This window comes from Ambystoma mexicanum, chromosome 5p (assembly GCF_040938575.1).
Source record: "Ambystoma mexicanum isolate Mex_15411 chromosome 5p, UKY_AmexF1_1, whole genome shotgun sequence".
Lineage (NCBI taxonomy): Eukaryota > Metazoa > Chordata > Amphibia > Caudata > Ambystomatidae > Ambystoma > Ambystoma mexicanum.
In genome coordinates, this window is record NC_090930.1 from 358447106 (window position 1) to 358460573 (window position 13468).

Genomic DNA, 13468 nt, shown 5'->3' on the forward strand with positions numbered 1-13468 from the left:
TTGGTGTAAATCCATCTAGTAGTTTTCTTTAAAACGTCCCAAAAGTAGGTAAAAACAAATTAGTGATATCTGAGTTCGGCCTGCGGACCTACTTACCTGTTTGGTCCGCGGACGGGCCTGCCATTGGCCAAGGGGCTGACATGAGGTCTGCGGACATCGGTCTCGCCCGCTGATTGGATGGTGAAAAGCACGAGGTGCATAATAGTTTCCGAAACGCCCACCTTGTTGGATCGGCGGACAGCTGCAACTGACCGTGGATGGATCAGTGGAGAAAAAGTCTGAAAAAAACATGTTGGGTCATTTGGTGTTTGAAAGAGGGGCTGGGAAGGGTGGGGGAGTAGTCCATTGGCAGAGTCTTGGGCGGACAGCTTGAGACACACATTTGGGGTTATTTTGTGACTGAAAGAGGGCTTGGTCAGGTTAGGGGAGTAGAATCTAGATGATAAGGGGATATTTTTTATAAGTGACAAATAGGGTTGGCAGTCCATTTCGATGTCTGCAGACATCATTTGAATTGGGAGGTCCAGGGTGAGTTGTGGAGTGGTGGTTGGGGCCAGAAGCCAGATTTCTGGGTGCATGGCCATATTATGCTGTGGTGGTTGTGGCCAGTGGGCATATTCTTGGGTGCATGGCTGCCCAAGAATCTGCCCACTGGCCACAGCCACCTCAGCATAATACGGCCATGCACCCAAGAAGCTGACCACTGGCCCCAACAAATAAAATAATATGTGTGCAGAAATTGAATCTGGCCACTGGATACAACCATTATAATAATATGTGTATATTAATTACAGATAGTGTATGGGCAGTATACAGTATTTGTAACATGGTGACATAATACAATTGAAGTGCATGATTGCTGTACCATTGATGGTACAGGTTGAGTTTGTTGTACATGGTAATAAAGGAAAATATTTGCTTCTTTCTCTGTGAAAAAAACACATTATAATATGTTATGCAGGATAGTGTACAATGTCTCATTGCATACAGTGTCACATATTAATGTACTTTTTGACCCTCCTAATTAGTACAGTCCAAGTACTATTTTTGAAACAACATGACTGTGTGTTCTGCACAGTTGTTGTTTCTGTTTGTATAATAATTGGGTCAGTGGGAAAATAATCCATACAGGATTAAAAAACCCTACTACATTTATGTGACTTTAACTTTCACCATATGTTTATTTGAAGTGTGCAATACTTTCCCATCCACCACCGTTGTGATTGGCCCCCACTAGTGCCGAAAATACGTGTATTTGTAGTTACAAGCAGTGTTGCAGTAGGAATAATCGGAATCGTGTATTTGCAATGAATTGTAATGAAGGATATTTTTGAAGTACTTAAATACTAGTTGTATTCTAAGTGTTCGTAGTTTTGTAGTTTTGTAGTTGTGAAGGGTATTTTCTGAAGCAGTTAGATACCTGCTATTTTGGTATCATTATAGTATTATGGATGCAGGCAGATACAGGTTGGCGTATGCTAACTGCTAATAATTTGATAGTTTTGAAGGGTATTTCTTGGAGCTGTTCGATACCTGTTGGTTTATTCTAACTATTTTGCTATTCAAAAGTAGCATTGCAGTACTATGGATGCAGTTAGATACCACTTGGCACATTCTAACTGTTCATAGTTTTATAGTTTTTACCAGTATTTTTTGAAGCAGTTCCATACCTGTTGCTGCATTCTAACTATTTTTCTATTCAAAAGTAGCATTGCAGTACTATGGATGCAGTTAGATACAAGTTGGTGTATTCTAACTGTTCATAGTTTTACAGGTCAGTGACTAAACTTTGTAGACCCTCATAATCAGTACACTGTAAGCACTATGTTTGAAACAACATTTCTGTGTGTTCTGCACAGTTCTTGTTTCTGCTTGCATAATCAATGAGTCATTGGGAAAGAAAATCTATACAGCATTAAAAAGATTTACTACATTTATGTGAGATTAACTTTCACATTATGTGTGTTTGAAGTGTGCAGTACTTAAGGGAATGCTTAAAGTCCACTAACTATTGATAGTTTCACAGGTCAGTGACAAAATGTAGGTTTAAGGAATATTAAGTAGGCATTTGTTAGATGTGCTGGTAATCTCTGTTGTTCAGTAACAGAAGTGTTGCATTCAAAACGACCACATCTTTTTTAATGCATGCAGTATAGTGACCTGCAGTGGTTGTGCCACCAGTGTGGTAGACTATGCCTACTGTTGTGAAGGTTTTCTTGACAAGAGATACTTGCCTGTCTGTGAAGCTAGTAAGCTTGCAGTTGTTTTTGGTAAAATCTGTGTTGTACCTTAAAATCATTAATATCAGATATTGGCTATCTGAGATTATGTGCAAGGTTGAACGACTGTCTGAATTGATAAAAAAACATAATATGGCATGATTTGCATTTTGCACCAGCTGATGAAATGGAATGGATTCACAATTTGGTATAGATACATACACAAAGCATTCATTAGGGATGTGCTCTTATGAAACATGGTTGCAGAGAGTGCATGTATGTTTCCACGTGTATGGAATCTGGGAGATTTCATTTAAAGGTATGTTTTTGGTTTCCAGTACTTGAAGTAAGTACATTAAACATTCCTGTGTATCTGCCTGTGTCTTTATGGTTGGTTATGTTGAAGTTTACCATTCATGCACAGTAGTCCAATTCTTGCCTTATTCCTGAGACACTGTAAGTGTTGTCAGTATTATTTGTGGCATTTCTATCAAGGATAAACATTTGCAAACACAACTGTTTCAACAGTTTCAAAGGCCTGCTGTCTAAGGCCCCTGTCTGTGCCACTCCATTTACTGGAGGCTGATTGCAGTGCATCCTCAGGACAGCAGGAGCTCCCCTCGCCTTCGCTGCTGCTGCAGGAGTAGCTAACCTTTACCCCAGCACTTAAGATAAGCCTTTGGGGGTATCACCAGAGCAACACCATGCAGAATTGCTCTAGCCTACTAAGAGCCTGACATTTTTGAAAGTTCTGCACTTCTGCACCAATTGCCTCCTGCTGAAATCAGAGGCACAACCTTCTTGCGTTCTGCCTCATAATTGTATTGAAAATGCATTCAGATCTATGATCACACATCCAAGTAATTCCCAAAACGCACATTCAAAATGGCTGTCAGCTTCATGTGCCTGTAACAGCTGAACATTCTGTGCATTCGGATCAACTGACTTTCCCATCCACTACCGTTGTGATCGGCGCTCACTAGCCTTATACAGCCTACCAGCTACACCGGCAGCCGGAAGCGGGCGCTAGTTTCTAAGGCCCATTGTCTAAGGCCCCTGTCGGTGTCACTTAATTTACAGGAAGCTGGCTGAAGTGCATCATTAGGAGAGCTCAAGCTCCCCTCACCTTCACCACTTCTGCAGGAGAAGCTAACCTTTACCCCAGCTCATAAGCTAACCCTTTGATGGTATCACCGGAGTGACACCATACAAAATTGCTTAACCCTACAAAGAGCCTGACATTTTTGAAAGCTATGCACTTCTGAAACGACCATCTCCTGCTGAAATCAGAGGCACAACCTTATTGGGTTCTGCCTCTTAATTGCATTAAAAACATTTTCCGATCTGTGATCACTCATCCAAAGGATTCCCAAAACACAGATTCCAAAATGGCGGTCGGCTTCTTGTGCCTGTAACAGCTGAGCATTCTGTCCATCCAGATCAGCTGACTTTCCCATCCACCACCGTTGTGATTGGCCCCCACTAGTCTTATATAGCCTATCAGCTACACCAGCAGGTGGAAGCCGGCCACATTTTCAAAGGCCTGTTGACTAAACCCCCTGTCTGTGCCTGCCCGGGCCTTCCGGAGCCCCAGGGCTTTGACATTTCTGCTACCTATGGCCTGTACCCTGTTTTGACCCAACCTCTCATCTAGCCTGGTAAGATCGTCCACACACACTATTCTATTCAATGAAAAACCTTCCAGTACCGTAAACTACTCATCTTTTCAGTGACTACCTATGCTACTCGTCCCAATTTACTGCAAGCATTCTAAAAGTTCCTACACAGCACTTGCTCTAAATTACTTGCTACGTTGCCATCTGCCCCACCGTGGAGGTTCCCAGTACATTTCAACCTCAAAAACCAAGTGCAACCTCTTTGCACAGTAAAACTCATTTGCTTTTGTCCCAAAGGCGGTGGTCTGCTATGCTGTCATTTGCACCCATTTACGGTTCGTTCTTGTCTACTCAACTGCCTGAGACCTAATATACTAGAAGTTCCCATAGGCCCACACCTGCCAATACCAGTAAGCCCTGTGAATGTGCCTAACAGATAGTGTCTGAAGCAACAACCTGTATGACTTGAATACTAGCTCAATCGAGGTCAGCGCTTGGTGACGCCTAACCCACAGTTCCATTGCAAATGGTTTCACTTTGTATTGCTTGCAAACTTACCTTAACTAGCTAAAGCGCACAGTCTTCCAAATTCATTATTACCCAACCACCAGCTGATCTTGGTACACACAGCGTGATCTAATGTAGCGGTAAAACTACATACTGCAATCCTACTCTGTCTAAAATGTTTTAACCATACTGAGTTTTTGTAACTACTTTGCACCGTACGAACTGTAAACTTACCATGTCGCAATTATATTAACTGTACTGTATTACACATTGTACTGCCTTATCCAACTCTAGTTAAAGTGCTTTAACCAGTTTGTATGTACCGCAAACACATCCCTCCTTGGACTGTGCTAACAGCACAGCATCACCGTACAGACTGTATAATATACTTTAAAATATAAAATTGCTCAAAGAGCCCTATATGTTTGTACATGTATTCAACTACTTCTTATTCAGCTCGTACCTTTCCCAAACTCAATATCTAGTACTAGCTAACCTTTGTCATGCACCCTGTACTAACTACTCCATCAACCCCAGTTGCAGCCCACCATCACCTTTTCCCATCTGTGTCTTAGATACCCACTCTTCTGATCGCAGACACATTCCAGTCACCCAACCACAAATTAACATGCATGTACTCCGCCTAGGCATGTACCACCCAAACCTCAACCCACCACAGACCCCTACTTCCAATTTACACGCTATCACCCTAAAAATACCGCCCAGCCTCCCCAATTCCGCTAAAATCCCCCACATGCTTCCTACTACCCGCTAACACACACTACCTTAGTCCACATCAACGCCAATGCCACCTAACCAATCTTATCAATGAGTCGGCAGGAACTAACCAGCAAACAGCCACACTACACAAACCTAGCTTTCAGAAACAGCAGACTGTCAACTCGAACAGCCAAGTTCAGAAGGCTCCCAGTCTCAACTACCATCCCATCGACCAGCAGGAGGAATACACATCTCAACTCTAGAGCTCTCTTTAATGCTACAGAAACATCTAAATACCACTCTATCAACTCTAATGCGCAGAATACACTGACCGATGACCAATCGACCCCCTCTAGGAACCCCTCAACTGCGAAACCTAGAAAACCTGACCTTCAAACATTGATAAACCTGCAAAACTCAGACTCTACTCATACCCTAACACATAACTTTAACCTGAAAGCATCTATACTCCTGGGTGCCCTCAGCAATGCCAAGTCACTCCTAGGACATGCCCTAGACACCTCAGACCTTATTACCTTCAATAAACTTGACGTCATAGCCATTACCAAAACCAGGCTTCACAACCTGGCAGGTCCAGCTCTTTCGCTCGTGGTCCCAGATAACTACACCATCCACAGGACCGATAGACCCACTGCCAAAGGCGGTGGAGTAGCAATTATTTCCAAGAACACTCTCAACATCAGGCAAATTCCTAACCACACTTTACACACAGGCAAATTACTATCCCTTAAAATTGTCCTATCCCCTAGGGCTACCTTGAACACTCACCTTATCTATAGACTGCCTAGGCCGATTTTCTCATTCGAGGTTGACATAGCACAACTCCTCTCCACTAATACTAAACCTAGCTCTCAAGCCCTACTATTGGGAGAGTTTAACTTGGGCTATAATGACCCTAAGGACAACAATGCCTCAGCTCTTGCCAACACCATTACTGCATTAGGCTACACACACCGGATCAACAACCCCACACACATGAAAGGTTTTACACTCAACTGGCTGGTGGAACTCCACTGCAACACACATATAATCTCCAACTCACAATGCCCTTGGTCTGACCATGACATCATCACATTTAATATCACTAACAACTCTGGGCCAGATACCCCCTCCCATGGCACCAGCTGCCTTATCTAGAAATTCATGCAGCATCACAGTAAATAATATCCTCCCCTTGCTACACCCCATCACGGCACTCCACAACCTTCGGATCAATGACCCCTCAGTCATGGTTGACATATACAACCAAACTGTCCAAGCAGCCATTGATGAAGTAGCGCCTCTAGCCCTGCTCAAAGCTAAACCACTAGCTCACCATAATACATGGTACACCCCTAACCTCAAAACCATGTGCAGTATGAAGAGAAATTCTGAATCCAACTGGAACCATTTCCTGACTGATCTGATCCAATGCAACTTTCGTGGAGTCCTCAAAAAAATATAAGCAGGCCATCCTTCAAACTAAAAGTACCACTTGCAATGAGAGAGTCATTAATGCTAAATCAGGGACCAAGGAAGTCTTCGCCATCTTGAGAGAACTTGAGTCACCAGTGCCACCACGTGAAGTCTGCCTCAAAGGCAAAAGCTGGTGCACCGGCATTCAAAAAGCCCTCCTTGACAAAATAGCCCTTCTACAATCTTGTGCTTCAGTAGTATTCTTTTTGTTACTCGTACAGTATCATTTAGCCGCATAGTAGCCTACGAAAATTCCTTTCAAAACAACAGCAATTATTTGCCTGTTGCTCAGTACACATCAACATGTACACTCTTTCTATGATCACCTAAACACCATTATTATAACACCCACTATTATCCTGAAAACATTGTAATGTCCTCACTTATTCATTGACACTACCACTGTCTTATGCACTAACCCAAACCCTTCACACATCTACACACACAGGTACTCTTACAATCTTCCCAACCACAAGTATCAACCCATCACACAATCAGACAGGCTTCTATTTATATCTGACATCCTATTCACACACTCATTCACAAAACACCCACATATAGTCCACAACAGTAAAACCCACCCTTTCCTTTTCTTTCCAACAGACAGAACAGAATGCCTACTACAAAGCAACTCTGTATAAAACAAAGAAAGAATAGAGCAGATAAAAATAAAAAGCATGCCAAATACTCATCCATTTCTAGCAGAATGTATAGCAAACATAACATAAATGCTAATACAATCAGTAAACAAAACAAAAACAGCCACCACTAAATGTGATCCCCACTATATCTAAGAATGTTAACATAGCTACAGTGAAAGAGTCCCAAAAATTAATTAAAAGAAAATGTTTCCACCCCAGAGTACTTCACAATCTTATGAAGACAGCTTAGAAGTCACGCTCTACCCTTAGAAATTACTGCAGAAGTATAATCCTGAAAGCTCTAATTGACAGCGCTATTCTGCTGAAAATTCTGTACATTGCTATGCAAATGTAGCAATCCAATCTTCTATTCCAATTGCCACCAATTGTTCAAAACATGTACTTGGACAGCTCAGACCACTCTATGTATGTATGTATGTATGTATGTATGTATGTATTTATTTATTTATTTATTTATTTATTTATTTATTTATTTATGTGTTTGTTTCGTTTGTTTATTTTGTGATTTGTATTGCATCCGAGGCATCTTGGCACTGTTCTTGACAGTGAAAACATCAAAGGTTACATAGTTACAGAAATGTTCTTTACACTAAAAAATACAATAGTTACAAGGTTGTGCATATGCATGGAGTGGTACCATGCAGTCTCCACATTAAGTTACAGTGTTCATTTACCTTACAGTCTCCATTAAGTTACATTGTTTGTTCCTAACAGTCTCCACATTAAGTTATGGTGTTCATTTAGTTGTTAGTAAAGGTGCAGATTGCTAATACAGGGTTATATTAGTAGTTCCTTTGTGAAAACCCATGTTTACAGATGTTTGCGGGAGGTCCAGAAGGAAGCTTCTGACCTTAATGTGGCTGGTAATATATTCAAGTTTTTGGCAGCTACCACTGGGAAGCTGCTACCTCCAGATTTCTAAAGCTTGAATTGGATTGGCTAGTGGTGAATTTGTCTGCCAGGTATTTTGGGGCTGTCTTATGTAGGCATTTGTGGGTAATAGTGTGTTTTGAAGAGGATTTGCTCCTGGACTGGAAGCCGATGGATGTTTTCTCTGATCATAAAGATGTGGGTCTTTTTAGGGATGTTTAGCGCTGCTCTCAGTGCATTGTTTTAGATCACCTGCAATGTATTGATATTATAATTCTTTGTACCAGCATAGTGGGCATTCCAATATCAAGTCTGGACAAGATGAGGGCTCTCGCTAACGTGATGCATCTGTCGGGTAACAGGAAGGGCCTGCAAGCAGTGATGAGCTTAGACATGTAGGCTGCCGTGGCGTTATCTTGTCTAGTTAAGGTGAGAGCTGAGTCAAGATAACACCCAAGGTTTTTACTTCCTTAGACACCTTGATACTCTTGCCCTCTATATTGAATGATTTGAAGGAGTCAAAGAGTTTGTTAAGGCAGTATTGTGATCCAGTGAGAAGAAGTTACATTTTTTCGTCATTTAGACATAATCCATGTTGGGTCATCCAGACCTTGATAGCTAGATACATTCTGTTAAATGATTCAGAATCTGAGATGTAAGAGCCGGAGATAGTGAGGATTTGAGTGTCATCTACATAATTAGTGTAGGTGACACCGGAATCGTCCCAGGACGATAGCTCAGCGGCAGCGTGCTCGCCTTGGAAACAAGACGACACAGAGCAACACAGGTTCGATCGTGGGGCCGCGCTTAGAAACCTCTGGGTATTAAGTGCGTTATAAATAACCTATCATATCATATCATATCAAAAGCCATTCATTGGATACAGTCCTTCCTTAGGGACAGAACCATGAGAGTTGTTTCACCTATCTCTGCAGCCTCACCAGCCCCAGTCACATGCAGCGTAACCCAAGACGCTTGTGCTTCGCCCACACTCTTCTATTCACAAAACCTCTATTGAACCGTCTCGATTCCAGCAACACTGTGTATTTTTTGTGAAATATGTGTTTTTGAACTATGATGAAAATGCTCATTAAAAGAACACTTTGTAAACAACCATCATTCTAAGTAACTGCCACTTGATGTCAGGAAATGGGGCAAAAGAGTATGATTACTGCGTAGGTTAATGCAGGGTAAGTGTCAGGAATCCTGTTCATATGCATTTGTAAAGGAGTTCAAAATATCATTTTACAAATATAAGCATACCTGTACTTTGTCTTGATAGATGTAGATGTGGTTGAATCTGCAAATAGAAGTCTTGGAGATTCTTATAGTACTTTCTGATGCATGTGCTTGTGAGTAACAGGAGACATGTACTCTGAAAGTTCAACAGTAAATCTGAAGTTTTGAACTAAGATGTTAGTGTTAGATGTAGAGTTTTGGGATGTGATTGGTGGATGGATGTGTGACTGCTTGAAAGTAGCCAATGAGGCAGTGCTACAAAGATTAAAGTGGAAAGGGAAGAAGGGTTGCTCTGTGTGACGGAGTCTGCGGACAGGGTGTGCCACATTCAGGTCTTTAAGGATGGCTGGCGTGAAAAGGGGACTGTGGGGATTAGCCAATGAGATGTTCTGGTTGTGATTTATAGGAAGAGAGGGTAGCAGTTGTTTTCTTTCATTGCTGTGTGTAGGGAAGATGGCTGTGGTTGTTATGAGAAGCCTTACTGTCTGGGTTGCAAGTGCACCCAGGAATCCTTACACACTTCCTGGGACAGTCTCAATCAGGGTGTGTGGGGTTATTGTGGAGTGAGGGAAGAGCTGCATGTTGTGTGTAGGTTCATTTTCAGTGTTGTAGTACCAGGGTGTATGTTGCTTGGTGTTGGGTCTGTGTATATGGTTATTTGGGTGATTTGCTTATTATGCTGTGTGTTGCAGGTGTTTCTTCTGATGTATAGCTGATGATTAAGCTTTCACATGGGCCCATTCTTTACCAGGCTGGCCTTCACCGTCCCCCACTTTTGTCCTTCATGTACCACTAGATGTGGTTCTTGTCTATCTCTGTTGCTTCCATGCTCTCTGACCAGGATGCTACTTAAAGAGGTGTTCATGTCTCCATCTTCTTCCCTATGGCAGATTGTCTATGCCTTCACACACTGTGATGTCAGTTAGGTCCGTCTTCATATCCTCTTCAGTCAGTCTACTCCTTGCAATGTTTTTTCCTTTCCCCCTCTCTCACTATGTCCTGCTCAACTCCACTGCTTGTCAATCATCACTCTGTGTCCTGTTTCCCTCTTGCACGCTGTGATCCCTGAACACTGGGTGGTGCATGCCTACTTTTGTGTTCCCTACACGAGTTGTCATGGATAGGCAGTATCTTGAAGTAGTTGTAATGCATTTCTTTGTGATTTACAAATGTATTTGCAGGTAGGATGCAGTGGATGCAAGCCCGGTTGATGACATGTCCATGTGAGTGAAGTGCACTCAGGGTTTGACTTGTGCTGTGTTTTGTGGGATGGAGTCTGTCACTGTTTGGGGTTGCTTTTATTTCACTTGATTGGGGGGGAAGGTCCATCTTCGTGGTTGCATGTGACACAGGTTGTTGTTAGAATGGTTTGTGTATGCATGCTGTTTTTTATTGATAATCATGTTGGCACTGGTTGCGGGATCCTAGTTGGGTGTGGGTATCACTGTAGGGTATTAGTTGGTGAATTGTCATGGGGGTGGCTGGCCCAGCTGTTTTTGTGCTGTGACATGTCTTTAAGGGGGTAGTGGTGGTGAGTGATTCCTTGCACTTTACTATTTGAAGATTTTCTAATAGTAATTCCTACCCACAGAGTCAGTCCAATCTTGGTGCTTCGTCCCCTTCTGGGGTTGCTGTTCCTAAACCATTTCACACACACTCCACAGACACCAGGCACATATGGTTGTCCATTCTTTGTTGGTTGCCATGGAATCCATGTACCATGCAGGATGCATCATCACTTATTATAAGGCATGTTGACAGCTGCTGGGAGTGTTTCAATGCTAACTGCAATTCAATTCACATTTCACCAAATTCAGTCCATTACCGGTGAAGTTGGACTTCCCTTGCTCTTTCCGTTTGCATGCTCCCTTTTGTGTGTGTTTGTCCTTGGCCTCTGTTTGTCATTGCTTTCTCATGTTTGCTTGCGTGTTTCATGCCAGTTGCCTCATTGACCTACCTCCCAGTCTATGAGCTGCCTCTGTGAAGTGCTGCCTTCTGCAAGATCAAGTTTTGGGTGACATTGATTTGATTGCTGTTTCAATTCTTCTTGGACCTAGCATCATTGTCTACGCTGCCAATGTTCACTGCATTGTCACACTGCCACATTGATGAGGGGATGGCCTATCATGGCATTGACAATGCTACGAAGGTGCTCCTGGTTTTCCATCCTCTCAAAGTTCTCTCTTTGGGGGCTGTCTCAGTGTCATTGTAAGGCAGAATCCTGTGCATTTCCCTTGGGGACCACTGCAAGAAGATTAAGACTACAGAAGTAAGCAGTAAACGCAATTGGTAGCAGTCTGTACCACACAGATTTACCTGGTAGCTGTGGCTGAGCAGTCAGACTTCTCTCAAGAAGAGTAGGGCAGTATACAGAGGATACACAATAGGGCTAAAAACACAGTAGAGCAAGCAAACACTGACCAGAGCTTGGTATCAAAAGTATATAATTATTTATTTAACATACACTTAAGGAAATACACTAGCACTATAAATCAAAGCAAGTTCAAACACAATCAGGAAAGGATACACACCTCCCTTAAGAATTATTAGACAAGTCTAAGTCAAAACACCACTACTTGTAAAAACAGATGTGAGTGCGTAACTTAGATGGCACTCCAATAATTAAGTTAAAGGGAGAGAAAAAGACAGATCATGAAAATAAAATAGTTCCCAACACTTTTCTAAGACCAAAATAAGTTAGTGAAGGCAGAGTCTACTGTAGAGCCAAAGTTCATAGGCAAGGCCCACTTTAAATGGAGCAAGGGGAAATGTGCCCAAGATCACACAGTTGAGAAATGCATTCAAGTCTTTGTAAAAATGTTCAAAAGAGGTTGGGTTGATTCAGAAGGTAAAGTTAGAAGGTCTGGGGGCCAACCAAGTTGGAAAGCCAAGGATTTAAGGGTCACCTTTAGCAAACCGTAGAAAGGGAGGTCAGGTGGAACAAAGTACCTTTGAAGTTGTGGAAGCTCCAGCGGTTGCAGTTGTTCCTGGCAGCGGGTGCAGTTTGTGGTTTTGACCAGGGGATGAGAAGATCTCGTCGAGGAGTTGTTGCACGGCCCAGGGAAGAGACCAGCCACGGAGTTCGTTGGTTAAAAAGGTGCGTTCCTGTTATTCGCGGTCACAGTGGTGAAACTTGGCTATCCGGCCGCCGGGGTGCTTGGCACTGGCGATTCGACCAAGAGACATCCTGGAAGGAGAATGGCGAACTGGTTGATCCCACCAGCTCAGAGGAAGAAGACTCTTTCAGCAGAAGATCTTCTCTTGTCATCGGGAAAGTGGTGAGGTTGTTGCTGCAGGGCTCCACCGGTGGTGTCGTCATTGCAGATGGCTCAGCTTCTCCCATCTTTGGATTTCTTAGGTCCTGTGGTGACTTCTCAAGTTCCAGTCCCAAAAGCCCTGATTTTATGCAGAAAAACCCCCATTCAACAGCCTAGCTGTCACTCATACATGCTAAGTGGTGAGCTGGGCGGCTCACCACTTGGCCAATCAGAACAGAGTGCGACTTGGGTTGCTAAGGCAACGCAGTCCAGGGTGCCAATTCCCCCACCCACACATCCTGTGGAACCCAGACAGAGTGGCACCAGTTGGAGGGCTTCTGTGGAGAAGCCCACCAAAAAGTGGAACAATGGGCCCGACCTTGGTTGGAGTTACAGAGACCGACACAAATGCCATTTTAGAAAAGAGTTCTGGCTAAAAGACCCAATCAGTGATTTTATATTAAATAAACCGGCGGTATCTTTAACATTGCACCAAAAAGTGGTGCATTTAAAATCAATGGGAAAATCCCATAGGAAATATTCCAGTGGAATATTTTGCGTGGTAACCACTGCCACCAGCCAGAAACTCGACAAGTGGGGACTGGACAGTGCCCCCTTGGAAACAGACCCAGGGGTAATCGAATTAACCCCTTCCAGTACTTCCACAATATGATGGTTTGTACTGGTTCTGTTCACAATGTTGGACTAGTAAAGCCAACAGTGACTTTACATGCCCTGGGAGACAGTAGTCAATCCCAGGGTATGGAGTCTATGTTTGGGGGTCACTATGACACCCCTGTGTTACTGCACTGAGGGTGCTGTGTAAGACATACACTAAAACAGATGATACCCTATGGAGTAAAAAGACCCCATAGCCCATAAGCACACAATGGGCCTCATTA